Below are 26228 nucleotides of genomic sequence, written 5' to 3'. Positions count from 1 at the left end.
ACGTTCCCACTGTGTTCCCGTCAAGGACCGAAGCACAAAAGAACACAAACCCAACATTGTCATCTCCTCCATTGATGACAGCAGCAGCCGACGCACGCTTCCTGTCAACGCCTGCAGTTTACCCAGAGACTCCCAGCTCCTGACTGTGAGTGTGGCTTTAACGCTCTCCAAAGTGGCCTTCGCCAAAAACGCTAGCACCAAAACGTGTGACATGGTTCACCCCACGACTTTACAATGTACGTCTGTGACACACACACACACACATCCATGCAAACAGACATACTATCACACACAGACACAGTACATGCAGACCCTGGCACATACTTACACACACACACACACACACACGCTGTTGTCCCATCACAGCCCACTGTTCAGATGCTCTGGTGAGGTGTGAACAGGTGGCTAGTGGGGATGAGGGTGGGGTAGTCAGCGATCCTACCTTCTGTCATGGTGAGTGGTTGCTCTTTTCATGCTGGGCCGTTACAGTAATTAATGAATATGTGTAAATGTAAACGAAAGGATGAGCAGGTTCAGCAGATCTCCTGGACCCTCCATTTATGAGTCAAACTGAATGCGTCTGCTCTCCGGTGAAGATTACATCACCGGTGGACAGTGCTAAAAGTAGCTGTTTGACGAACAAACAGCCTTATCAAAACCATAAAGGCAGTTACCCAATGAAGTCCATATCGACTGGGTGTCTCTAAGTTCATAAAGACTGCTTCTATGAGGGATGGAGAGAGATAAGAGATAGCACATCGAGAGAGAGGGCGCGAGACAGAAAGAGGAGAGACAGAGGCGACACAGGGAGAGAAACAGAGACATGTAGAGAGACGGGAAGAAAGAGAGAGAGAGATAGAGAGACAGAGACATGTAGAGAGACGGGAAGAAAGAGAGAGAGAGATAGAGAGACAGAGACATGGAGAGAGACAGGAAGAAAGAGTGAGAGACAGAGAGAGAGACAGAGACATGGAGCGAGACAGGAAGAAAGAAAGAGACAGAGAGACGTGGAGAGAGACAGGAAGAAAGAGAGAGAGACAGAAAGAGAAATAGAGAGATAGAAGGAGAACGGTCGCGCCACAGCTGTGCGTTATCGCTTATCCAGTCACTCGTGCACAACAACCACCACCATGAGAGCATGCCCAGGAGGGCTCACAGAAGTCCCGACCTCACCTAGTTCATGTTAATGAGTTCCACTGAATAATGAAGCATTCCTCCACATTGTGGGCCCTGTATAAGAGGTCCTCCCCAGCTGCTCTGGATGCGTCGTAGGCCATTAGTGTGTGTGTGTGTATGGGTGTGTGTGTGTGTGTGTGTGCGTGTGTGTAAAGGCCCAGGGCGACGTTCGTCCTGCGGCTCTGTCCGCGGGCGGGGACGTTTCACCGACACGAGACGATGGATCGACCTGCTCATGCTCATTGAGCTGTGTAGAGTCCCAACAGTGTACGAATAGGGGGCCCAACAAAGGAAGAAGCACACACAAGCATGCACACACACATACACACCCACACACACACAAATGCATGCCATATACATACACCAGTCCATCTGGTAGATAGAGATGGATTAGCGGGCAGATGGCTAAAGGGAAAAAGACAGGGCACTGGAAAGAAGGCACTTCATGCCTCTGTAGAATGGACATGTTGCTATGAATAACAAGACACAAAGTCAATATTTATAAAATGTGATGCTTGCACTGTAGGGTTGCCATCATATCAGAGGATACCAGGGTTTGTCCCCTCATGCCTTGTCATGAATAAAATGTCTTACTGAACACAAACAAGGACAGGAGTAATGAAGACTTCGCACTGTGGGCCCGCGCCAGAGTGTCTGTGCCTGTTTGCAAGTCTGGCAAAACGGACGGAAGGGAACACGTTGCGTGCATGTAGGGGGCACCTCAGGAACTGACAAAGAGTGACATGAGCTGATACTGTCCTGGGCGACCCCTGTGAAGCACCACAGTCTCTGAAATATTCACTGTTGTTTACAGTATAGGCCCGAACCATGGCGGTTCAGCGCCGCTCAGATGCAACTAAAACCGACGTCTGTGCGTTCATGATATATTCATGGGTTTCAGGGAACATGCATATTTCCCAGTTTGGGATAGAGAGGGACAGCCCATAGAGTAGCTGAGGGCCAAAGTTGTTTTGTGGAGGAAGTTGTAAAAAGATTTCCATGTTAAGATGACTGGAAATGTCTTCTTCCTGCATTCACTCCACAGGGAAACATCAACATAGATTGGGGTTATTTGTCTCCACTACCGATGGGCACCGCCTTGTTTCATTGAATTCCTGTCTCGCTCATCAATGTTTCTTCTCTCTGTTTTCCCCTCTGAGAAAATGGATCCTCAGACCTGATCTGATTAGCAGGACGTCCTATCGAAAGAATAGGACGGTACAATGTGTATGCTGTCTTACGGTATACTTCAGTATTCTAGCGCATACTGTCTCTCTGTCTCACACACACACACGCACGCGCACACACAAAGACACACAAGATGCTTTCAGACATAATTATGTAAACCTTGCCTGTGGGCCTCCTTCTTTTCTGGAACAGTGAGAGAGAGGGGGGGGGGGGGTCTCATTTGTTCAGCCTTGTCTGACAACAAAGTCGAGCTGAAAGTGACAGACCGCTCCACCCTCTCCTCATTTCTCATCCCGCTGCCTGCCAAAGGCCACATTCGAAGACGACTCCTTGGTGGAGCTAATATCGTAGCTCTCTTAACACCGGCATCAGGCCTGCAGACTGGGGCCCGGCGCTCACTTACTGGATCCAGGATGCCAGGACCCTCTGGGGGCCAGTGGAGCTCCTGTGGCTCCCAGTGGCTCCCTCGTTCTGATCCTCTTCTCTCCAATGCATGGCTGTGAGGGGTCAGGCACTGGCAACAGCCCCCTTGATGAACGGGCTGAGCACGCATGAATAGAAGGCCCCTGGAACAGACGGTACTTACAAACCCAGCTCTGTCGGTGGAGGCAGCTCACCAGCAACAACAGGGTACTCGAGCGTGAAGCTATGCTAAGAGTTAAACAGCTTTGTTTTTAGGGCTCTAATTGGGCGCGAGACAGATTGACATTTCCGCTTTCTCCGTCTGTGGAGAGTTTTCAACTTCTGCCAGCGGACACGCTGGTCTCCCATCTCGTATCTTCTAACCAGACAGAAGTTTTCAATCTTTATGTATTCATGAAGGAATGAAGTGGAAGCTGAGATATCACCATGCCATGCAACAGTGAACAACAGAACCAATGGGGAGGAGAGATGTCTCGGTCAGGGAAAGGGACAAAAACGACTGGAAATCAATCACGCCCTTCAGTCTGGGGACTGGGACTATCCTGGGAGCAACTGTAAAAAGAAAGCGAAATGATCATACAAGTGAAACAGGGGCTTAGATAACGTTCTAGTCTCGGGGGGTCGAAGTGCTTTGAAACAGGCGGCAACCACAGAAGCCCAGGGAGAGGACGGGTCAGGGCGGACCATTCTGCTGAGGCCATCTGTCACTCTTTGAAACGTGTCGGACGACAATAAACTCTCGTGATTCATCCCAAATGTCTTTGGAATCCATTGGAATACTGTGAAAGAGTGACAGGTGTGTGTTACGTTCCAGAAGGATGGAGCCCAACACACAACTGTGCCCAGGTGAACAGGTACAGGAAGATCCAGCTGCAGAGGGGTGTCGAGACAGCACCCACCGGCAGAAGTTACTGTGCACATACTGTCATGTAAATGTATTCTGTAAACAGAGGACAACTAAGCAGTATAACAGATGTGCAGTCACACACACACACAGGCAAACAAGCACACAGACACACACACACACACACTTACACATACAGACACACACACACAGATGCAAGCGCACACACATCCCTCCGGCTTAGAGTCTATAGACACGGAACTGGGCAATTAAACACTGATGTCACTGAGTGTAGGGCCAAGTTGAGGTCAGCTGCTCCCCATAGAATACTGTGTCACCAGGGAATGGTCCATAGGGATGACAGCCCAACGGGCTGGAACTCTGCCCTCACAGCGATAAGCAGCGAGAATGACAACAAGACATAGGCAGAGACATGGCAATGTCTTTTATTGGACTAAAACATACTCTGATTGTCACACTGAAGTCATACGGTTCCATTTTTTGTGTGTGTTCTATTTTCTGCTGTGGTGACATCCAATTCAGGGATTATCTCCATTTAAGATGCAGCTAACATCAGCAGGCCCACTGATGAAAATGTACAATCACAATGAATCCAAGCAGGCAGCATATCCCTATGATGGATTAGTAAAGAAGGACTGTGATGCTGTTCAGCCCTATGGGCACTTTGATTCGATTGGGAAGACTTTAAAACACAGCTCTTGAGAAGCCTCACCTCAGTAAAGCCTTACTGGTCTAGCCTCGTCTCCTAATCCTGACCGTCCTAACCCCCCATCTGGGAGAGATTTACAGATAAGCAGACTGTTAAACGCCAACCTTTCTCAGAGAAAAATGCTTGATCTGTTTTAAAGACTTCTCTCATCTAGCTGCCGTTGAAGAGCATTAAGAGGATGAGGTTTCGTGGAAAGCGGCAGTCAAAAGTTGGTGCCGGGGCGTCAGTGGACTGGTCCTTCGGCAGGTGGATCATTCGCCTGGGGGAGGTCATTGACTCCTGCTGTGTACACAGCAGCTGCAGGCCCCGGCCCGGCCCCCGCGGGGGCCACAAACATCCTGACATCAGCACTCCTCAGCATGATGCGGTTTGTCATGTTGTTTTGCTCCAGCCACTGGGAGCAACTGCTCACAAAAACATAACGGAAAGGCTCTATTCATTAAAAGGTAACACTTGAATGCGTAGAAGGACATGGCTCTGTTAGAAATAAATCGGATGCCGTTCGAATCCCTATGTCTTCAAAAAGAACAGAACCACTGTGGTGATTCGGCTGGCCATAGCACAGTGATGTCATTTTTGAGGTAGCAGACATATTTGTGTGGATAACATCACAAATGTTTTGCCCGTCGAACGTGTCAACCTATGTCTGTCAGGTTGTCCGACGTGATAAGCTTCTATTTTATTGCCCTGAGTGGGTCTTTTTTTCTGAAATGATTTACCACCTTTTATTTAGCCTTCAATCCTGTGCTATCGAGTGGGCTGCTAATCTTAGGTCACTAGAGAAATCTATAAATCACTGGCAAATCTCCACTTGAGTGAGGGCTAAGTGTCTGAACCCTGTACACAGCAACGCCTGAAAAACAATTTCTTACCCTGGCCATGATATGAGAAAGCCCTGTCCCCTGAGGATGGATTGTGGCACTGCGGTACTTAACCACAGTCGCACAAACTCACCGAGTCATGCGCTGACCTGGCATTGTATCTATCGCCTGGAAGGACCGATGCTGGACTTTATAACGCTGAACCACTTGGGTTCAGGTCAGGCAGGTTAAAAACTGTCCACATCTTCACTTCCCAATTTGACGTGTCATTCGAGGAGCATTGTCTGAGTTGGAGGCTCCAACACTGGTTGACAGTCTGGGATGTTGTAGAGCTGTCAGTAAATGTGATCTAATTGCACTAATTGCGGTAATTGTAATACAATCACGACCTACAGTGTGTATGAAAGACTGGTGTCCCTTGGCATAAACAGTTGTCAGATGCCCAAAAGGTTTGCTGAAAACTGCCTTACTGAACTTTTTTCAATCAACAACACGAGACAACCAATAAAATGACACATTTAGCAACGACCAAGTGTGTTGAAATTTGTCTGTACCAAGTCAAACAAATATGTTCAGTATGCCAAAGGACAAGAAGACAAGTGAAATGTGTCCAGAGAGAACTGGGTTTTCTAAGCCCAGGCTGAGGCTAGGCTTTGGCTGTTTTCAGTTGAGCACTTGCTGAAATTGTTTGTGTTCTGTACTGGAATATAGGTTGTGTTTGTGAGCCAAAAGAATTGACCCTCAACCTGTTCACGGAGCAAGAGGGGGAGGAGGGTATTTTTTGTGCTGTGAGTCCGCACAAACATCAAATGACCAAGCACAGTTTACTCCTATGTTTACAAAGCAGTTCATGGAAGAGCAAATGCTCGTTGCCGTCTTTCATCCTCTCTTTGTCCAGGGATCCAAATGTTATTGATGAATCCCCGTCTGAACGTATCTGTTTGTTTCCCATCGATAACTTGCTACTCCCACTGCAACAGGTCTTTCACCATGTTTGCTCACAGGAAATTGCTAACCAACTGAACCAAAGGTTGAATCTCTCCCTGGGTGAGATCCACAGGGAGCACTGAACAAGCCCACCCAGGACCTCCAGCCAGTCCCACCACCCTCCAGTAATTACAACTGGGGAACAACACAAACTTTACTACACCTTCCCAGTGAAGCAGTAATACAGGTACTTAATGAGTAATTCTCCATTTTGAAGTGTAATAAAGCGAGACCTGTATTGATGAAAGTGTAATTCCTCATTTGAACCGGAAGAGCAGAGTACATTTCCATCAAGATAATACATTTATACACTTTGCAGATCGTATTATGCGTCTGCTTGGCCGACTCAAATCATGAGCTCAGCTACATGTTGTAACCAAGCTAATCTAGTACTGAGATCTATAATTAAAATTTATGGACTGTGCTACTACCTTCATACTGTTTTATGAGATACCAGGTGTCCACTGCACTCAAGAGTGATCATTTTTTATAACCAACTGACCTTAGAAAGAGGCCACCTTAAAGTAGCTAATGGTGAATCTGTGGGAGGACATGAAGTAAAAAAAAACTGCAATGCTAGTTTCAAACCCATTTTTATGAATTATGCATTTCATAGACAGATTTGACAGACAGATTCAGATCAAGGAATTTCAGAGCACCTGAATGTCATTGGACAAGTACTAACTAGGTTAATGGCAAGCAGACAAAGCCAAATGCTTTCATCCATATACTCTCTTAGGTTATCCACTGAAAAAAACACTATTCTACTCTTACCTCTCTGCTCCAAAATCCTGTTGCAAAGGGTCATAATCCTGTTATTTCTTTAAGGTGATTGGCTTAAGGACAGAAGTCTTTTGCATCCTTGTACAGTTCTTTGAGAATGTAAGCTTACCCTCATGCTTTTTGGTCAATCATAATGCTTAGAAGAATCAATGGCCTCTAAGAAATCGAGGGCCTCAGAGGCAGAGAGACAATGACAGACAATAGTTTTTGGGCTTTCCTGAGGGGTGCTGTTCTTGTCTGTGGTAATAACTCTTTAAATTATGAAGTTTGTGAAACTGGGAAAATATATTATGGCAGATGTTTCTTCACTCGGAGGCAAACACACACAAACTCACAAACATATGCATGCATGAATGCACCCACCAAGCAAACACAGACAAACAAAAACAAAAAGGGTTTAAAAAAAAAAAACGCATTTTGAATTTATGAAACACACCACACATTACTGCCTCATTTGGTTGTTGTTGCTCCCTAGTGTTTTCAATTGCCCACACAACCAAACAGAAAACCAAAAGTGCTGATGCCTTTTGCCCTCCATGCAGAAATCATTCTTTCTGTCCACTGTAAAGGGTTAGGGCAATAATGGAATGTCAAATCCATTTCTCCAAGCCATCATAGCACAGACTGCATGAAAACAAGCAGATCGTTGTTCTGCAACGCAAGATGTTGGCAAGCCTCCACCAAGCAAATGTTGTAATGTCTGGATCAAATCTGGTCTCAAACAAAGCAACCAGGATCAAAGGTTCCCTGGCAGCACTGCTCCCATGTTGGGAGTTGCCCTGAGAGAGAGACCTGTTAGGATGGAGTCCAGAAGATGGGCACCAACACTGACACTTCAAGGGCATCCACACACACACACACACACACAAATGAGCAGATAAACAGCAATGGACACATTGTTGAAACGATGCTTCTTCATACACAAAGAGAAAGATCTTCACTCATGACACGTCAAACTATTTGTTGGACGCCGTTCAAACGTCACGCACATGTGCAAACATGAACACATCATTGTATGTGTGCGTGTGTGTGTGTATGTGTGTGTGGGGGGGGGGGGTGGTTAGGTAGCCTACTTGAGCAGTGTGCAGCATCATTGTCCATAGCTAAAGTGTGTTCGCTTCTAAAAGACGGTGAGAATGAATTAGAGGAGATGGGTTTGGCTGCGTGCACACTGTTAGGTGAACAGGGTAAGATTGAATAAACTCACAACTAATTTGTTTCATTTTGCAGGGTGACCGGCATAATGGCTATCAAATGAAAGCTGGTTAAGACTGGGAAGTCAATACCAACTTAATAAGACATGGCTAAATGTTTCCTCCTGCGACAGGAAATGTTTGTCCTGATTTCTCACGCGCGTTTGTGTGTGTGTGTGTGTGTGTGTTGAGTGGGTGAGTGTAGCTAGGCCCTGAAGCAGTATCCAGTTCTTATCATCCCTCTAGCATCTCCTCTCTGGAAACAGAGGCTGACAACCCATTGTAGCAGAGGCTATTCTTAGAGCCTGTGGGGCCACCATGCAAGCCGTCTTTGAACCCAGAGTATCCCAGAGTACAGGCTGTGTTGCTGTCCTGCTCTCTAATCCACTGTGACACGAGCAGTTTGGCGCACACAGTCCCATCTGATGTCCCATCTGAGGATACTGTTTTACTGCACAGCAGACAGTCCAAACGCCTGGCCGTAAAAGCAACAACAATGTCCCCTCATATCACCTCACCCCTGCATCATCCAACCACACTTCAACCCCCCCCCCCCCCCTCCTCCACCACCCTTGACCAGGGATGTGTTCTGACACGTGTATTTTCAACCTTTGTTTTAAATAGTATGACAAAGTCTCCCTCTTATCAAAGGTAAATAGTTGATACTGAAGTTTCAAAAACACAAGTAAAAAATTACAGCAAGGATTCCATTTCAGTGTTGAAGATGCTAATTGTGAAACTGGCATGATAATGGCAATTTCAAAGCCTGTATTATGGCAGATAGCGAATGTCCTCCCACACAAATTAGGGGTTATCTTGGTCAGAGTTTTACTTTCACATCCAACACCTTCCCTTGGGTCCCTGAGAAAACCGAGGAAATGGTTTTCCTCTGTGAAGAGGAACAGCCTCACACGTATGTCCCTGCCAACACACTCTCCTCTGCTCCACAGCCATATTCCCATTCCCAACACTACAACGAGGATGTCTATTCAATTTCAGTGCCCAGTCTGACCTTGTGTTGTTCTGTGTACCTGACAACTTAAAAACTTGAACTTCAGTAATAACACGTCTAAAAACATTTCCCATTTCCATTTTCACTTGAGTCCTTTAGCCAACCCTTGTATCCAAAGGCGCTCATGATATTTGATCATGATAGTTATTGAAGTTACTGTACATTCAAGTCATCTCAATGGTGCCTTCTTCGAGAACAAGCAACATTAGCAGTCACCGTGTAAGATCACCCTTTTTATTCTCACTCAAAATACAAACCCGTCTCTTGTCCCAAAAGAACGACATGACTTGAGAAGATCTTCCGGCTGATCACAGGCTGTCTGCAAAGTGACTGAAAGTGTTGCAGGTGCAACCCAGGATGCTGATCGGGCCGTCGTGCCAAGGACCTGAGACTTCACTGATCGATCACATAGATCCTCTCTTCATCCAGCATCCTGTATCTGTGTAACCAATACAGATGCAGAGCTCCAACCACCATGATGACCTCATCACTAGCTTGAGCCAGCGTGTTACCAAATGTTCGTTGGACACATTCCAGAATCCTTAACAAAGTGATTCGCTTCCATACTGTATGCCTGTGCCGTGAAGAGATCCATCCACACTCTGAAAACACATCGCACTTTTTTTTACACTCCCGGGACGACAAAATGGTGCAGTTCAAAATGGTGCAGCATCAAGAACAGGCAGAAACTGCCCCACGACATATAGCCTGGGAATATGTCACCAGCAGCAATGCACTGAGATTTACTTATCTCCAATACACTGTCACAACAGGGCATGAACCCTCAGCCCTGTGCTAATGAGGGGTCTGTGTTTCTCCTTACAACCTCCCTGGGGTTGTTCCTGAACTCGGCCCAAATAGAGACAGCTTTGAATAAATATGCTTCCATATTGCATAACTGAAAGTGTGAGACAATATTCTCCTCTTGGGCACAGCTAACATAGAAACATTGCATGGAGGAACCAGATGGCAAAGGAGAGAGGGTATACAGAGGAACTTAGGGTGCGGGTTGGGGGTGGCAGACAGACACAGGGGGCAGGTTTGAGATGGGGAGACATGGGGTGAAACTGGTTGTAATACGTAATGTTTTTATTCAAGTCGCACATTGTATCCACTAGGTTCAGATGGAGAAATGTATTGTCATTCTAAACTACACTTATCTTGCCATAAATAATTCATAGCAATCCTAGACATACATCAGGCGAATGGGGGTGTTCAACTGAAGAGTCTGCCTGCGATGTCAGAGCTGCAAATGTATCAGAGTGGCCATACGTTAGGTCAGGGTAGTTGCCTGTAATGGGTTTGACCAGAACATAGCTAACCTAATGAGGCAAAGACTTGAGTTTTTTTGTTGTGCTGCTCAGCATAGGCATAGTAAAGGTGAATCACAGAAGCCCAGCTCCCTATCTGTGCCAGCTGCAGAGGCTCTGCACTTAGATGTTACAGATAGATGATACATACATAAGCACCTGTCATGGGGAATTTAGATAGTGGCCTTAGATCTTGGTGCAGTATGTTAATGAATGAATGTCTGGAGAGTCTAAAGATAATCTGCATGCTCTACAGGCTACAATTTCTTTCATGTACTTTAATGTTTCAAGCATAAATATGACTTCCATATTTAATTCATATTTCTAAAGAGGTCCTGCTTTTAAAGAGGTTGTATATAGGTTTTACACGGTGTCATGATCCTTCCATCTAAGATGTAACTTGAACATTCAATTCGGTTCTAAAGAGTTCTGTCACATAGTTTAAAACCACATAGACCTCCTCTGTGAAATGCAGGAAAAACTCAGTTGTAACTGGTGCACTAACCTATGTGAATAACAAAAATTGACAGAACAGAAATAGTCTGCAATACATAATGTGGCTATTGAAGTAGTTGTAAATAAATATAGGTTATTAGTTTAAATAGCTCCCAAACAGACACCGGCTTGGCTCCAGAATGAATTGGATGGGGGGGTATTTGGTGTCCACAAGGACACATTTTGTATATTGATCTCATAGAAACTACAGCTTTATTCCATTTGGTGGGACATTGCCCGTCAAAGCACACCCCTTGGAGCGGACCCTGAACAGACATCAAATCTTTACTCTACTTGTTGGTAAACCCTGCATGCCTAGACTGCAAATTTGTAAAGAATAATCCATATGTCGGTCCATAATCTTGTGAATCACCGCTCTTTACGAAACATTGTAGGATATATTACATGAGATTAAAACTGTGATTGATTTCACATTTTGCAAATAAGTTACTTGTGTGCACTAGGCTACATGCAATTTAAATACGTTCAAGCGCAACTAGAAATCCAATAATTATCTTACATAAAACGTTCATTTAACGTTCATTTAAGGTACAAAATTAGCTTTCGCAAATGTGCCTTATTACAGAAATAATTCAGGGGCAACATTTTTGAGCTTGCAACATTTCAACACCATTTCAAACTCCAATGGAATTCCCCATGGATGCGTAAAACGCGGTTTAGAATGAAGATACAGCCGTCACAATTATTTGTAAAAGTGAAAACTACAATAAAGTTTTCTATAGGACAGGCTTAATATGCCTGGGCACTGAGAGCCTACCTTTAACTGCATTGAGCTCCGCTTGTTTTACTATCTTCACTTCGCAAATGCCGCTCATCTTCTGAGAAGCATTTAAAATTGAATTATCCTTCCGAATGAGTTGCGGGGTAATCCAATTTAAACGACAATGAAAACAATGGTACTGGTAGGAAAGTTTGACTGTCAATTTCAGATCAAAGACTGTGCAGTTTTTATTTTCAGAAGTGCGAAAGGGAACCGGCGCGCGTTTCAGTGAGAGCTACAGTAATAAGCGCGGTGCGGGATTCGAAGATTTGTGCACTTGGACTTACAGCCATGTGACGTCACCAGAGCTTCAACGTCCTACAGTGGTTTAATTTCTCTCTCTGCACAGTTATCAGTGGACTAGGCGATGTACAGGTATGTGCTACATCCTTTTTATTACACTTATGAAGTTTATCCTCCCATTTCAAGGACTCAGCTCTTGGATAAATTGATTACGACGATAAACGACTTAAAAGATGCTGATCAATGCAACCACAGAGAATGACAACGTTTATTTATGTGTAATATTATAATACTAATGTCGATAGTTTTCTTGCTCTCTTACGTTCTGTCCTGACCCCACTTCTCAACCAAGACCTCTAATTATTTTCCCTGACCCTCCTCGCCTCACTTGCCACGTTTGACACAAACACCGTGGCCACTTTTCATGTGCACTAGGTCATCTCAATACCCCACAGGGAGGAGGACTGATTTTCATACAACCCAAAAGAGACTTGAGCCCCTCCTCTCGACCCCCCACCCCCCCTTACCCCTCCACACATCGCCTTGGAACACAACTGAAATGCCAAGCTGAAATAAAGTGTTTTGAATATGGTTCAGTGACCTTCATGAGTGACTGAATTCTGAGTAAAAGTGTTAATTACTAAAATAAACAGTGAGGAGTGGAAAGACTGAAGCAGGCCCACGATGAAGGTCAGACTAGAAAGCTAACCTGGCATTAAACTGCTGCAGGATTAACAGATAGTACATAGAAGACTTTCAGACCTATGCAGGGAAATTATTTCAGTAATCATCCCTCAGGTTACAGTAGTAAATTTGAAAAGCAAAACAATTGGAAAAACAGGAACTGCGTAGTTAGGCAAAGCTTCCAAATATTTGTCTGAGAAAAACCTATAACTGACTTTGTTTTACATGTGAACTTCGTCCTTTAACAGCGTTCACTGACCTTGTTTGATACGTCAATAAGGCATGGTGTGTCACAGTGAACACAAGCAATGATGAAGTTAATTTCCTGTATTACAATATTGCAATTTCAATTGTAACATTAAGTTACTGTAAAAATGACTACAATGACAACTATTTAATGGAAACAATTGTGTAATGTCAGGTTAGCTAGTTAACTGTACAGTGAAACATTTTATTTGACAATTAGTTAAATGCTAATCGAATTTTATTTATGATACTGGCTTTGAATAAGTCGTTTGAGGATTCTTCCGAGCGACCCTTTGTCGCTGCGTGTACCCTGTCTGTTTCCCGTTTTGAGAATAAACCCCTTTTTGTTTGACAATGCCAGCTGACTCCCCTGCATTTGGGTCCAACCCCACCTCACGTTGTGACAGTTTGGACAAGAGAACTGATAAGCAGTAGTGGGCAGGCTCACCGAAAATCCTTCGAAACTAAAATAACCCACATGTTAATTCCACCCTCTGAACAATAAACCAGAAAGTGCCTCTGGACACATTAATTATCAGACACCCTAACTCATGCAAATAAATAATAATACAACATGCTATAACATTCAGAGACAATTCCGTTTAATGAAGATAAATGTTAGCCGTAGTGTAAGGAAAACCAGTCCGGAAAATCATTAAAAGTTTGCCATCTATCTCCTTGGAGCGCTTAAAACAGCCCTCAGAATGTGTGGTCCAAGGTGCAGAAAGACACGACTCCATGTGGCCTGAAGTCTCCCTCATCTGAACCCATGAGTGTGGATGAAGCCGACAGGATGCCCACACTGTGCTCAATCAGTTGTAAACATTGGAGATGTTGTATTGTGACCTACATCCACATTTAGATGATCAGATCAGCAGATGAGTGCATGGGTACCGTGTGCCTTCACAGTCACAGACAGAGCATGGCTGCAGGACATCGTTGACTAACACGTAAAGCGACCAATATATAAGATCATGTAATATGTGTGTACGTCACTTTAGATAAAAGGGCCTGCCTAAATGAATACATTGGAAAGCACTACTAATCTTTTGGTGTTCTCATATTCACAATACCGCATCATTTGATGATTCATAATAACCACGATTTGGATTTTCAAGCTCAGACTCCAGGATGTTGTCCAGTACACTGCCCATCTTTCAAATCACAGCCTTACAAAGGGAAGTCTCCAAGCCTTGTTCGCCTATGTTTCACTAAGCATTCAAGACCAAATCCGACAAGCCAAACGTAACCAAGTTATGCTGTTTGACAAAAAAAGTATTTTAAGATTCTCAAAGTTTTTCCGTATGACGTCATCTTTTTTTTAAATATACTGTACATTAATGTGAACTGTGACTAGATAAGATAGACATGGGATCCTATTGCAGGTATTAATAGCTGCTATCCAGCTGGGTTTCATCAGTTATTTATACCTCAAACATCCATTTAGATTAGAAGCCAAGGGTCTAATGACATGTCAACGTAGTGACACAGTGCTGTTGCATCATTATGCTTCCAATACACAAACAGCTAGGCAGTGTTATTTCATAATGACATACTATTTGTATTTTTACTAACATATAGTCCTTTCACATCAGTGTAAACACACAGTACAATGCTGGATGCTTTCGTGACAGCTACAAAGAGCAATCTCTCCTATTGATAAATACCCCTCTGGGCTTCTGGTTTGGTATATCGAGCTGTAACTTGTTGGAAAATGGAAAGGGTTTTTACAATAAAGCGTTACTCACCATCACAAACTGACCCCAGCCTGTGCTGGTATGCTTGTTGGCACAACCAACAGAGGGAGATGCTGGGCTGGTGCTTCAAATAATTAATGTCAGTATTGATTGGCTTTATGCGATTAAATGGATTCAATTAAATGATTTACGAGGTCTGTGTTATCACATTATTTGACTTCCCTCTCTCTCTCTTACTCCTGCTGTTCCTTTGCATGCATGCATGCACAAAAGACGTGTGTGTGTGTCGGTAACAGCAGGAGAAAGAGCAGGGGCAAGATAATGTGCAAGGGTGCATGCACACACAAGAGGAAAGCATACCGTAAAATAAAGATAGAATAAGACATGAAGTGGACTAATACCTTTATAATTCTATGCACACCGAAGAGAAACTTCCTAAAGGCAATACAAGATCTGAGTTATGGTCCAGTTAGTCAGCCAGTTAATACTGGGATTTTTTCTTCTGTTTTGGGAATTGACAGATGTCTCTCCCAAGGGCTGTACAGTGTGGGAAGGGGCTGAGGGGGCATGCGGTAAAGCAGCACATGAAGCCTCGTCAGCTCGGTTGTGACCCTCAATAATCCCACAGTATACCGGGCTCAAAGCCCCTTCTAGCGAATAGCTATACAGAGCTTACACAGCTCCCTGACATTCTTGGTGGTGTGAAAGGACTACAAGGCTAAATAATAAACCAAAGCCTCATCGAGGTTCCACGATTCTCTACAGCTGCCTGCTGCCAACACTCTTCATTCCACTTACACGCGCTGCTTACACGCTTATGCACTTTGATTGCCCACTTTCCCCTGGCATGCCCTCCACATCCACCTCCTGGCGGCAGCCAGGAGTCTTTCTCTCTCCCTGATTTTATCATTGCTGTGTGTGTGTGTTGGCTTGTATGGGTGAGGCTCCAGTCATCAAAACATCCAGTCCAGGTCGTACGCTCTCCTTGATCTGCTGACACACCTGCGAACCATCTGCTCATCAACCCAACAGTATGTGAACCCCGGTGAACCAGTCACTCCCAGCAAGTTTGTCATGACTGACTCCAAAACCATTGGTTCGGTCCATCTTTCAGCCCATCCGTCTGTACAGCCTTCCATGCCTTCACCTGCTTCTCCCCCTACCCTGTCTTGTTCTCCAAGCCTCTACATTTAGACATGTAGTCATTTAGCAGACGTTCTTATCCAGAGCGACCTACAGTAAGTACAGGGACATTCCCCCCGAGGCAAGTTGGGTGAAGTGCCTTGCACTAGGACACAACGTCATTTGGCACAGCCAGGAATCGACCTTCTGATTACTAGCCCAATTCCCTAACCGCTCAGTCATCTGAGCGGTTAGGGAATCAGTTAGGGAACATACCCCGTCCCATCTTTGTCCTTGTGTTTGTGCCGAGCGTTTGGGTCCATCGGTCGAGCCCCGTGTTATCAGCCTCAGAACCAGAACACAGAGAGACACCGAACCCAGATCACAGAGTCTGTTTCGTTATCTTGCTCTTCCAAAAAATTGTTGGTCCACCATACCTCAGAAAAAAAAAAAAAAACATGCAGGTTTTTGAAGATCTTCTTGGGACCAGTCGCACCGCCTCGTGGTTATTTGTCTTGCACTCCTCGACTCATTTTTTTAAATACTGCCATAGAAATCAGATGTTCCTGTATACTGTCTATGCTTTAATCGAAGTTTTGGGGGAACTGAACCTTAAAACACATGGCCTCTTACCTAATACTCTGTAATTACACTGCACTGCACTTTTAATGGCTCACAGAATTCTTGAGAGCTTTTTTCAGCTGTTTGTAGCTTGTTTTCCTCAAGGTTGTAGGCTTGGTCGCCAGTGTTAATGTCTTATAGGTTTCTGTGAAGCCCTTCGTGGTTTGTCCCTGTTTCAGATCTCTGCCGGAGACAAATTTGTTTTCCAAGAATGGACACACTGTGTGGCTCTAAGGGTAACCCTAATCATTGCTATCCCGTCTCAGCATCAGTGGCCTGAAAATGTATTCTGTTCACCAAGCAGAATCCAACGTCCGTCTTCACCTCAAAACGAGACTGCGTGGGAAATGACCTGCTCCCAGTTCCTGGGGGGAAGCGGAACCTAGTGTATCTATAGACCGCCATGATGACCAGTGACTATCCAAGACTGTAGGAGCATCACCGGGCTGTTTAAGGATTGCAATCAGATAGGAACGGCAGGCTGTTTTCTGCAGAGGAGCCACAGCCTGGATCTAAAGAAAATGATTTGTCCAGGGTCATGCAGTGTAATATGCTGGGTAGACTGATCTTCCTATGTTGTGTAAAAATGGCCGAGAATCAAAGAGCTCCTCTGAGTCCAATCACCCCTTATATATGAAATTATTCTTGGATAATAGCATGAAACTGTCAGAGAGAATATTGGAAGGAATAATTGATGATCAGGGCCTCCTGACTTAAAACAATAACAATTGTTTTTTTCCGAAGCTATCTCCGTACTGCAATACCTCAGAGAGTATACAATCATGACAAATGAAACCCTTTTGAAAACAGACTTCTTGCAAGGTTTCAATTTTGTGCTTAATGTGCAGTATGCTGACTTGAAAAGGAAAATATATAACAAATATAAGAATGACAAGACATGTTATGTTGGTAGCTTCTCTTGTCAGGAGTGTCTGGTTATTCTGGAGTACAACGTGTGATCATCGTTTGTGCTCTGGGAAACGAGGTTCATCGAACGTGGCTTCCTATGTCTGTTAAATGCGAAACAAAGGCTTACATGGCCATGAGCTAAACACCCGTAATGTAAACCATGAGAACTGCATGCCTGATTGCTTCACAATTCACCTTATTGTGTTCCCCGGCAAAGTGCAAGAGTCCAATAGAGGGTTAACAGAGGGCTCCGCGAAGGGCTTTGTTCCAGAAGGCTAAAGATGGTGCCTCATGTCAGCCAGGCCTCTAATTACATGTGCCATGTGGAAGAGCTAAATGACCTGTTGTTTCAGAGGAAAGGGTGGCATGACAATCAAAAGCTCGCAGAACAGAAAGGAAGCAGGTTGCCCTGTTTCACTCCACTTACTGAATACATGAAGAGTGGGCCCATAGACATGAATAATACACGTCATAAAGCATTAGGGAGGCATGTCAACCGGTTACAACTGAGTTTGTGAAGATAAAAGGAAAGCTTCTCATGTACCGGTTTTACTAGTGCACGTCGCATGGGATTACGTGGTGTTTTCATGGATGAAAATTGAGGGGTTCAGATGTCGATACAGAGGCTTGCTTTTTCTCAAGATGCCTCTAAAGAAGCAGTTGATCGATCATTGTTTCTGATATCGACTCAGACAGTAAGGTTACCTTGGTTCAATAAGTTAAGATAAAGAGGCCCTCTAAGAAAATGCTTCCTGTAAAGTGGCAAAGGCGAGCGACCGGACCACATGTACTGACTGTGTGAGTGTGTGCATGCGCAAGATTGTATGGCTGTATATGTGAGTGTGTGTGTTTTTTGTGTATGACTCTATAGCTACATGTGTGTGTGTGTTTGTGTGTGTGTGCTCTGCGGCCAGATATCCCTCAGTGATAATGGATGGCTGTACAGAGACAGCTGACAGATGTTCCATCAATCAGAGTAAGCAATCAGGCTGGTTCTCTCCCTGCTATGACCACCACTGACAGACCGCCCCCAACAATGAGTTAGTATATGCTGCATGTGTTGCAGGTGCTAAGTGTCAGAGAGAAGGATGCCAAACAGCAGATAAGTATATCATTCTGGGGAGGGTATAGCTCAGAGGTAGAGCGTTTGACTGTGGACCAAAACATTGTAGGCTTGAATAACGCCACTCCCCCTAGAGTACATTGCTTTGGACAAACGCTAAATGAATGTCTTATTACATTTAGCAGACAGTCTTGTCCAGAGCGACTTACAGTAAGTACAGGGACATTCCCCCCGAGTCAAGCAGGGTGAAGTGCCTTGCCCAAGGACACAACGTCATTTGGCACGGCAGGGAATCGATCCAGCAACCTTCCGATTACTAGCCCGACTCCCTCACCGGTCAGCCATCTGACTACCTTATTACAGACATTATCATAGGGAGATTGGATTGGAAGCCGTGACACTCGACGACTTGGCGTGGTGCTTGGCTTGGAACTCCGAATAGAATGGCATCACGCCTCAGGCAGAAGAGAGTGTCTCTAAAGTGGCTAACACTGGAAAAAGGAAAGATATAACACTGCATCCAATTTCCAGGTCCTTAACGAGTGAGAGAGAGAGAAAGAGAGAGAGAGAAAGAGAGAGAAAGAGAGAGAGAGAGAGAGAAAGAGAGAGAGAGAGGGGGGGGGACATGCACTCTTCCCTCTGACAGGAAGAGTAAAACAAACCGCGGTGTGTATAATCCCTCTTACAGCAGCGGTTGACAGGTGTTTACTCAAGGAGACCACTGAGAGACAATGGAGGCTCATCTTGCCCAGCGGCTCAAGTCGCGGCCCTGGCCCACGGCACTGCTTGTAAAAATAACTTGCTGGCCTCAAGCATGTCGCCTGTTATCTGTCTCCACATGCACCAGCACGGGCTGTCACCCTCCATCCACCTATCTCTCCTCTCCATCCCTTCTTTGTGAACGCTTCACATCAGCAGGGCTGCCCCCCCCCCCCCCCGCCCCCTTGAAACAATGACAGCATGGCAGGGTCCTTTCTCGGTTTTACAGCAGATTACTCTCAAGAGCCCTCGGCTGTGCTCAGGGAACATGTGAGCGCTACAAAGCGTGCCCAGGTCCTCCTTCAAAGAGAGTCACTGCTGTCCGTCGGTTGAGACCGTGCTATCACTGAGTCCTTCGGGATCCTACAGACAGCTTTTGTGCCTGGCATGTGAGAGAGTTGAATTGACTCGTAGCTCCGTTGGCCTCGTTGCTCTGGTGTACAGCGAGAGTCCTGGGAGGCCTGACTGAAACATGCATGAGCACTCAATGGCAAACCAACCTGACAGTCGCTGCGGTTTCCCCCCTTGTTAGGACGAGAGACCTTGAGACTGATGGAGGGTGTCAGCGTCATTGTTGAAGATTTCGATTCAAGCCTCGGTTGCTTTGGAGAGACAAGGTGTGGAGATATCGTGTGTCCTTGCGCCGAGACAATGTCTGATGTTCATACTGTGTGCCTTGATAGCACAGCAGGCCACATGCAGGCATGTCTTGCTGTACTGAACGGAACACACAACATAAAAGACATTACAACACCAGGAGCCCTTTCCGGCTGCAGAATATTTTATTATCTCCCTAATACGTGCAGCCATGACAACATAAAGGGTCTTTGATGTCTGCAGAGCAATGATCACGTTCTCTAATGTTCTTCCTTGGTTTTCTCACAGACATAAAACAATTTGTGAGGGACCTCAGGTGTTAGTCAGTAGAATGCGAATTTTTAGTTGGGTGAGGAGGTATTCCTTAGATATATTTTCACCTGGGTTTCTTGATGATTATTACACAGTACTTCAAGCTGGGATCATCATGGGAACATGTTGTCAGCCCCACGTGACTCCCCCGATATGACGGTTGGTTACTGACCAGCTTAATAGAGAACAAGCCAAGTGTGTTCACTCCGTAAATTGGATTACAAAGATGTGAAAGTAATTACGTTAGCTCGGGAAATGAAACGAGAGGATGAAAGTGGAATTGAATTGAAATAGAGGATACCGATGATGAATCTTATAATAGAGCAATTCGTGAAGCAATTCACACAAAGTTGTTTTTCAATGCTGGACATGTACATCTATCTGGGGACGCCATTCAACCAGAGAAGACAATAAATGATACAAAATCTAAAAGAATGTGACTGTACTTACCGGACTGTATTGTTGTTCTTCTTGCATGAACACACAAAACTTGGCTGATTTTTCACTAAAAACATCCAAACGTAAAGAGAAAGCTGAGGTGGAAGTTTAGTTTGAGTTGACTTCTCTTTTGCTGTGTTTTTTTCTTTTGGGGGGGGGGGGGGGGGGGGATAGCAGAGAGGTGCAACAAGAAGGCTGGGGGAGTGACAATGTATTTAGTGTGAAATTGTATTTTATTGTACATTTTATTTCATTCTAATTCCACTTAGTACTGCTAGTTTATGTACCCTTAGTATAGATATATTTTAATTTTAGGTTCCTATATATTTATTGTATGCACCTTCCTGCCAAAGTGAATTCCTTGTCTGTGGAAACTTTCAAGGCGAATAAATCCATTTATGATTCTGATTCTGACACCATAGAAGCCCCTTGCCAAAGAAACCAGAACATTAAATGTTTAAATAGAGGCAGGATCACATAAACCTGTTTCATTAGAGATGACTGATTACATTTCTTCAACCTTATCGTGAGCAAACAAACTGCAGTCCAGAGGAGTATTCCAGTTAGCAGGTTATGCAACATAACCAGGTAAGTTAACCCACCCACCGATTCACAATGTTGTAGCAACCCACTGGCAATGTTGCTACAACGCTGGGTGTCAGCTGGGGATTTAACTTACCCGCTTATGTCACATAACCTGCTTTCTGGAATACCCCCCAGGTATGTAGTTTGGTTCTCTGTGACTGGTGAAACATTCAAACAGATACTAAATAAGTATCATAAAGAAATAGAAAAGAACTGATTGAAAATCAATAAATAAAAATAAAATACATATTCAATATTGTAACCAAAAATAAACCAAAACAAATACAAAATAAACCTCACATCGACTGAGGATGTTTGAATGTCCAACTGCTCCACAGGGAGAATATTATTTCGGAGTGGGATCAATACTTTCGAACCACAAGGTTTGAAACGCCCTCCCCTGCACACAGGCGTGCACACACACATGCACAAAGACACCTACACACGCACATACAAACACACACACAAATACACGCATACTGTACACACACACACACACACACATAGCTGAGAATTGGATTTGTGCGGGGGCACTCCTCCTCCCACTGCAGAGAATCCGACAGGCTGCAGTGAGCCTGCAGAGTAATGTGTACTGTACCCTTCCTAGAGGACAGAGTGGATTCCATCTCCTGACATCCATGCAAAGTAAGTCAGGAGCAGCATCTGGTGTTCTTTCAGACGGTGTCAGACTGGAGTGTATGACAGCCTCATCCAGGAACTAAGCTCCTGCCACATTTAGACAATGGGAGTTGATGGATACTCGGTTTGGCCCCAGAATACCCTTTCAATTGCAGAAACTGCTCACCTTAAAAAGTCTACGGCGTTAGAATGGATTACGATAAACCCCAGAGGGTTGGAAGACACATTTAAACCAAAACGGAAGACTTCCCCCTGTGTGCACATGTTGCAAGCAACACGCATACACACCCTGCATCCTCTCTTCCCTGGAGTGGGGGCAATGAATGGCTTTAGGGAAGAGCATTTCAGTCATTATAATTGACCAATTAGAAAATCAAGAGGGTAGCTTTCCCCTGGTGAGTGGGATTAATGGGCCCATTAAAGAGATGACGAGGAACTGTGTGGAGATTACCGTCAATGGATGTTGGCGTATATTTACAGTTAGTGAACAATTCACTCTTTTTCCACACATTTCTTCGGTTTACTCTCAGTCAGTTTTCTGAAGAACAGGTTGGAATTACATCTGCCCAGGACACGACTGACTGAGATGAGAACAGTAGTATTGAAGAGGGAACACTGAATCTCTCACTGATTCAACACTGGAGGCTAAAAAATATTTTGTTCTATCGGACAGAAGAGGTGCAGTGATCTGAACGAGACCCCTCTCTGTCAGCCGCTGTCGTTGGGGACATCGAATTCCTCGTCTGTATCCAATAACCGGCGGCATTCTCATTCAGGTTCTGTCCTATCACGGCTCCATCATCCCCTCAGCCCATTTACCTGTTCCATTACCTCCTGGTAGTACCCAGAGCTGGCGCCAGCGAATGCAGAGCATGAAACACCACGGAGATGAGGAGAGCTGCTTTGGCTGGTGTAATGACACCCCCCCCTCCATTCATGCTGTTATATTTGTTCCACTGAGACACACAAATATGAACCCGCCTTCACACATACAACACACACACATAGTCGCCCTCTCTCTCTCTCTCTCTCTCTCTCTCTCTCTCTCTCTCTCTCTCTCTCTCTCTCTCTCTCTCTCTCTCTCTCTCTCTCTCTCTCTCTCTCTCTGTCTGTCTCTCTCTCTCTCTCTCTCTCTCTCTCTGCCGTGCACAAACCTGACCAACATACTTGACATTCTCTGCCTTGTTTGGTTGCAGTCATGGAAGTGTACCTCATTAAGAACTACAATTGAAAAAAGACTGGCCTCACATAAAACATAAAGTAAAGAATAACATCATTCATTTGTACAAGGCACAAAACAATGTAATAACAAATGGCTCCACTTGGCAATGAAACATAAGTATATCACATGAGATTCACCACTCAGATCCATGTATTCATACATACAAAAACCCTTTAGTGAGTTTGAGGCATGGTTATGGTAAAAAAAAAAAAAAAAAAAAAAAAAAAAACTAGCACAAAACAGGCAAGCAAGTGTTTGTGTGACAACATAATTTATTCTGCATGCTCGGAACACTGACCTCTTGACCTGCTGTATCTGTGCGACTACTGAGTGGAAAGCACACACACAGAAACACACACACACAGGAACACACACACACAGAAACACACACACACACACCCAGAACCACTGCGACCCCGAGCCCAGCAATAGATGCTCCCCTCCTCACAGACTGGGGCCAGAGTGAGAGAAAAACAATATGCAACTAAACGTCACCTTCCGCTGGTTAATGGCAAGGGCAAATTGGGGTTGTAATGACCAGGTTCCAGACGTCAGCAGCTTCCAGATCCAGATGCATTAAGTAGCAGCCTATTTGCCATTACGGCTGCAGTTATTGCCTTTATCTGAAATATTCATTCATCGGTGAGTATGCTGTTTCCGACGGTTGAAATGGCATTAATTTCCAGCACCTTGGAATTGGTCACTGTGGACAATATATGGAGGCAAAGGAAATTGGGAGAGATTGCTTCTTAATGTGTGTATGTACACGGACATCTTGCGATCTGTTTATGGGTTAATGTCCCAAGGTCAATTTGCAGGCAGGTTCATGTTGTGTGCAGACACAAAGGGAGGTGGAGGGGGCAAAGGCTTCATTTCTGCTAACCTAATAGGCCTGTGTGGACTGGATGTTCCACAGAGCAGTCTCACACAAAACACGGACTAGGTGATGTTTACTTCTCCTGGGAAGAACCCTATTCCAGGTGTGCGTCACAGACATTCGTTACATCCTATCCGTTGAAACAGACTGTTCCCTCTTTGGCTGTCACATGAAACTATGCACACACACACACACACATGCTGTAAGCCATGCGCGTACACACACGCGACCACAACCACACACACAGACTCGCACGCACACACACACACACATGCTCTCGAGTGAGGAAAGATCCTACCCTGGCATTTCACTTTGAGCTCTTTAGACCTTCAAAGGACCCCACTGCCTTTCCTCAAAAGACCCCAAAACTTTCTGCCACCCCGAGGGCTGGAGCCATGCTCCTGTTGTGTTGTGTGTGCGTGATCTGTAGCCTGTCAGTTGCCTCTCATTCTCTACCTCTTCGGGGCTCATCTGTCAGCTGATATCTGGCTCCCGCAGAGGCGGATGTGGCTCGACAAGAGTGACAGCCAGCCAGCCAGACAGACGGGAGCGGCATCGATAGACTCAGAAAGGTGTGAAATGTAAAAGGAGGGACCCCGTTGAGATGGTGAATAATCTTGGTCGGCAGATAGTCTGAGGAAGTGTGCACACGCCACGTCGAGGGAGGAAGAGAGCTAGTTTGACCATCAATTCTCGCTGGGAAATGTATAACGGAGAAATGTTGAGTTAAACGCTGTTTAACTCCCACATAGACTAAACAGAGGACACTGTGGGCTTATATTCATGTTCACGGCTTCAGATTGGGAGCTGTGCCAAGACCACATCTCCATATGTTTGTTTAATGGCTCACGTGTATAGTAAGAACGCTACATCGCTCATTACACACTTCAACAGGTCATTCCGTCCATTGCATTCGGTTCTGACAGACACACTTTCTCAGGATTTCCCAAGCCCCTCTCAGGACTGGTCTCGACTAGATTTAGAGGCTGCTGAGCTGTTAATGTCCTCTCTATGGAACTCAGAGTGAATCTTAAGGCTGAGCATTGACCTTTTTCTGGAGGAATGCTTCTATAGAGGAGTAAATCTATAGTTTTATCTAGTAATTTACAAACCCCAGCAGGGTTGTAGAGAGGTCACACTCGGCTCAGCACTCTGCTGGCATAGTGTTGAGGAATCAAAGGTTTTCAAAAATCAAAGATTTTTGAAAGGTTATCTACTTAAAAAAAAAAAACAGTTGTCATAAGTGCGTGCAATCATTTAACTTCTATACTGAAGTTAGTACATTGTAGTTCTGTCTGAGTTTCATTGTTGTCAGGGATGTAACACAAATTGTGCTACAGTAAGTGGAAATGTCGTACTGTGGACTGAACATTCTCATTTAGACCTGTGTCTTTCTTCCTGATCTTATACCTACACCTTCCCTGTACATATGACCCCAGGTCCTCGACAGAAGCCCTTCATGTTTCCACCACCTACAGCTATCATATCAGGCTTTGATCATCTTGATCCCAACAGGATCCCCTAAAGGTTATTATCTCTATGACACCTACTATGCCTGAGTGTCCTTTCAACAAGAAACATCCCCTCTTACCTCAGAGGAAGGACAAACTCACAGTCACACAGTGTGATTGAGGCAGTGTGAGAGTCACACAGTCCTCTCACATCCAGGTAGTTGATGAGTGTAATTTATGCTGTTGAGACAGAAAGCTGTTTTCACCACATTACCAGAAGAGGAGAGAGTTGGGCAGGCTAGAACACACAGCCCAGGGAACATCCACTGCCTCCAAAATAACTGCCGGCTCAGATAACCTCAATCTCAATACTCATCATGAGATTACACAGTCAGCCGAATTTATTCAACTGATCCTTTGTTGTGGAGCACTTCCATTTCGAATATTGTTCAAGGGAGGTTCAGTAGAACCTAGATGTTGACTTGAATTTGAGCACACGGATGTATCATTTGAACAGAGCTTCAGAATTCTATAAGTCATGAATGAATGAAAGTTCTGGCTTTGAGTGGGCTGAATGTTCTCATCTTTGGCAGGGTTATTACAGTAATGACTTCACCTTTCGACATAAACTGCTTTAGTGTAGCAGAACGGCAGCAGGGAGAAAATAGAACTTTAGAAAAGCTCTTTTACTTAAGAGAGTGGTTTTAGAGTTACTTTGTAACATTACATTCACTTCTACATTTTATTTACACTGTCCTCTGAGATCATAAAAAGCTGTCGTGGGTATATAAAAAAAGAGCACGTTTTATCGAATAGAAAAGTATAAGATGGACTATCTGGGGACGCACCCCTCTGGAAAGAGATGATGAACATGGCATCAATCAAGAAGAGGAGATCAAGAAGTCTCCACACATCAAAATGCGGTCATACCTTTTATACAACAACATTTTGAGGAATCCAGCAATTACTGTGACGATGGGGCTAGGCCCCTATTGTGACCAAGGTGTCTGAGTAGATCCT

General features: G+C 44.7%; 1 protein-coding gene across 1 annotated transcript in view; it reads right to left on the bottom strand.

The window, feature by feature from the left end:
* gcgra (glucagon receptor a) overlaps nucleotides 1–11953 on the bottom strand; it is a 28575-nt gene extending 16622 nt beyond the window's left edge. Inside the window, exon 1 of the mRNA XM_084678266.1 lies at nucleotides 11741–11953. The gene's annotated coding sequence lies outside the window, so the exon portion shown is untranslated. The remainder of the gene's footprint in view (nucleotides 1–11740) is intronic.
* Between the last annotated feature and the right edge of the window lie 14275 nt (nucleotides 11954–26228).

Source organism: Hypomesus nipponensis, chromosome 17 (assembly GCF_054491055.1).
Source record: "Hypomesus nipponensis isolate SF chromosome 17, ASM5449105v1, whole genome shotgun sequence".
Classification (NCBI taxonomy): domain Eukaryota; kingdom Metazoa; phylum Chordata; class Actinopteri; order Osmeriformes; family Osmeridae; genus Hypomesus; species Hypomesus nipponensis.
Note: the sequence above shows the minus strand (reverse complement) of the source record. Positions and strands in the feature narration are given on the sequence as shown.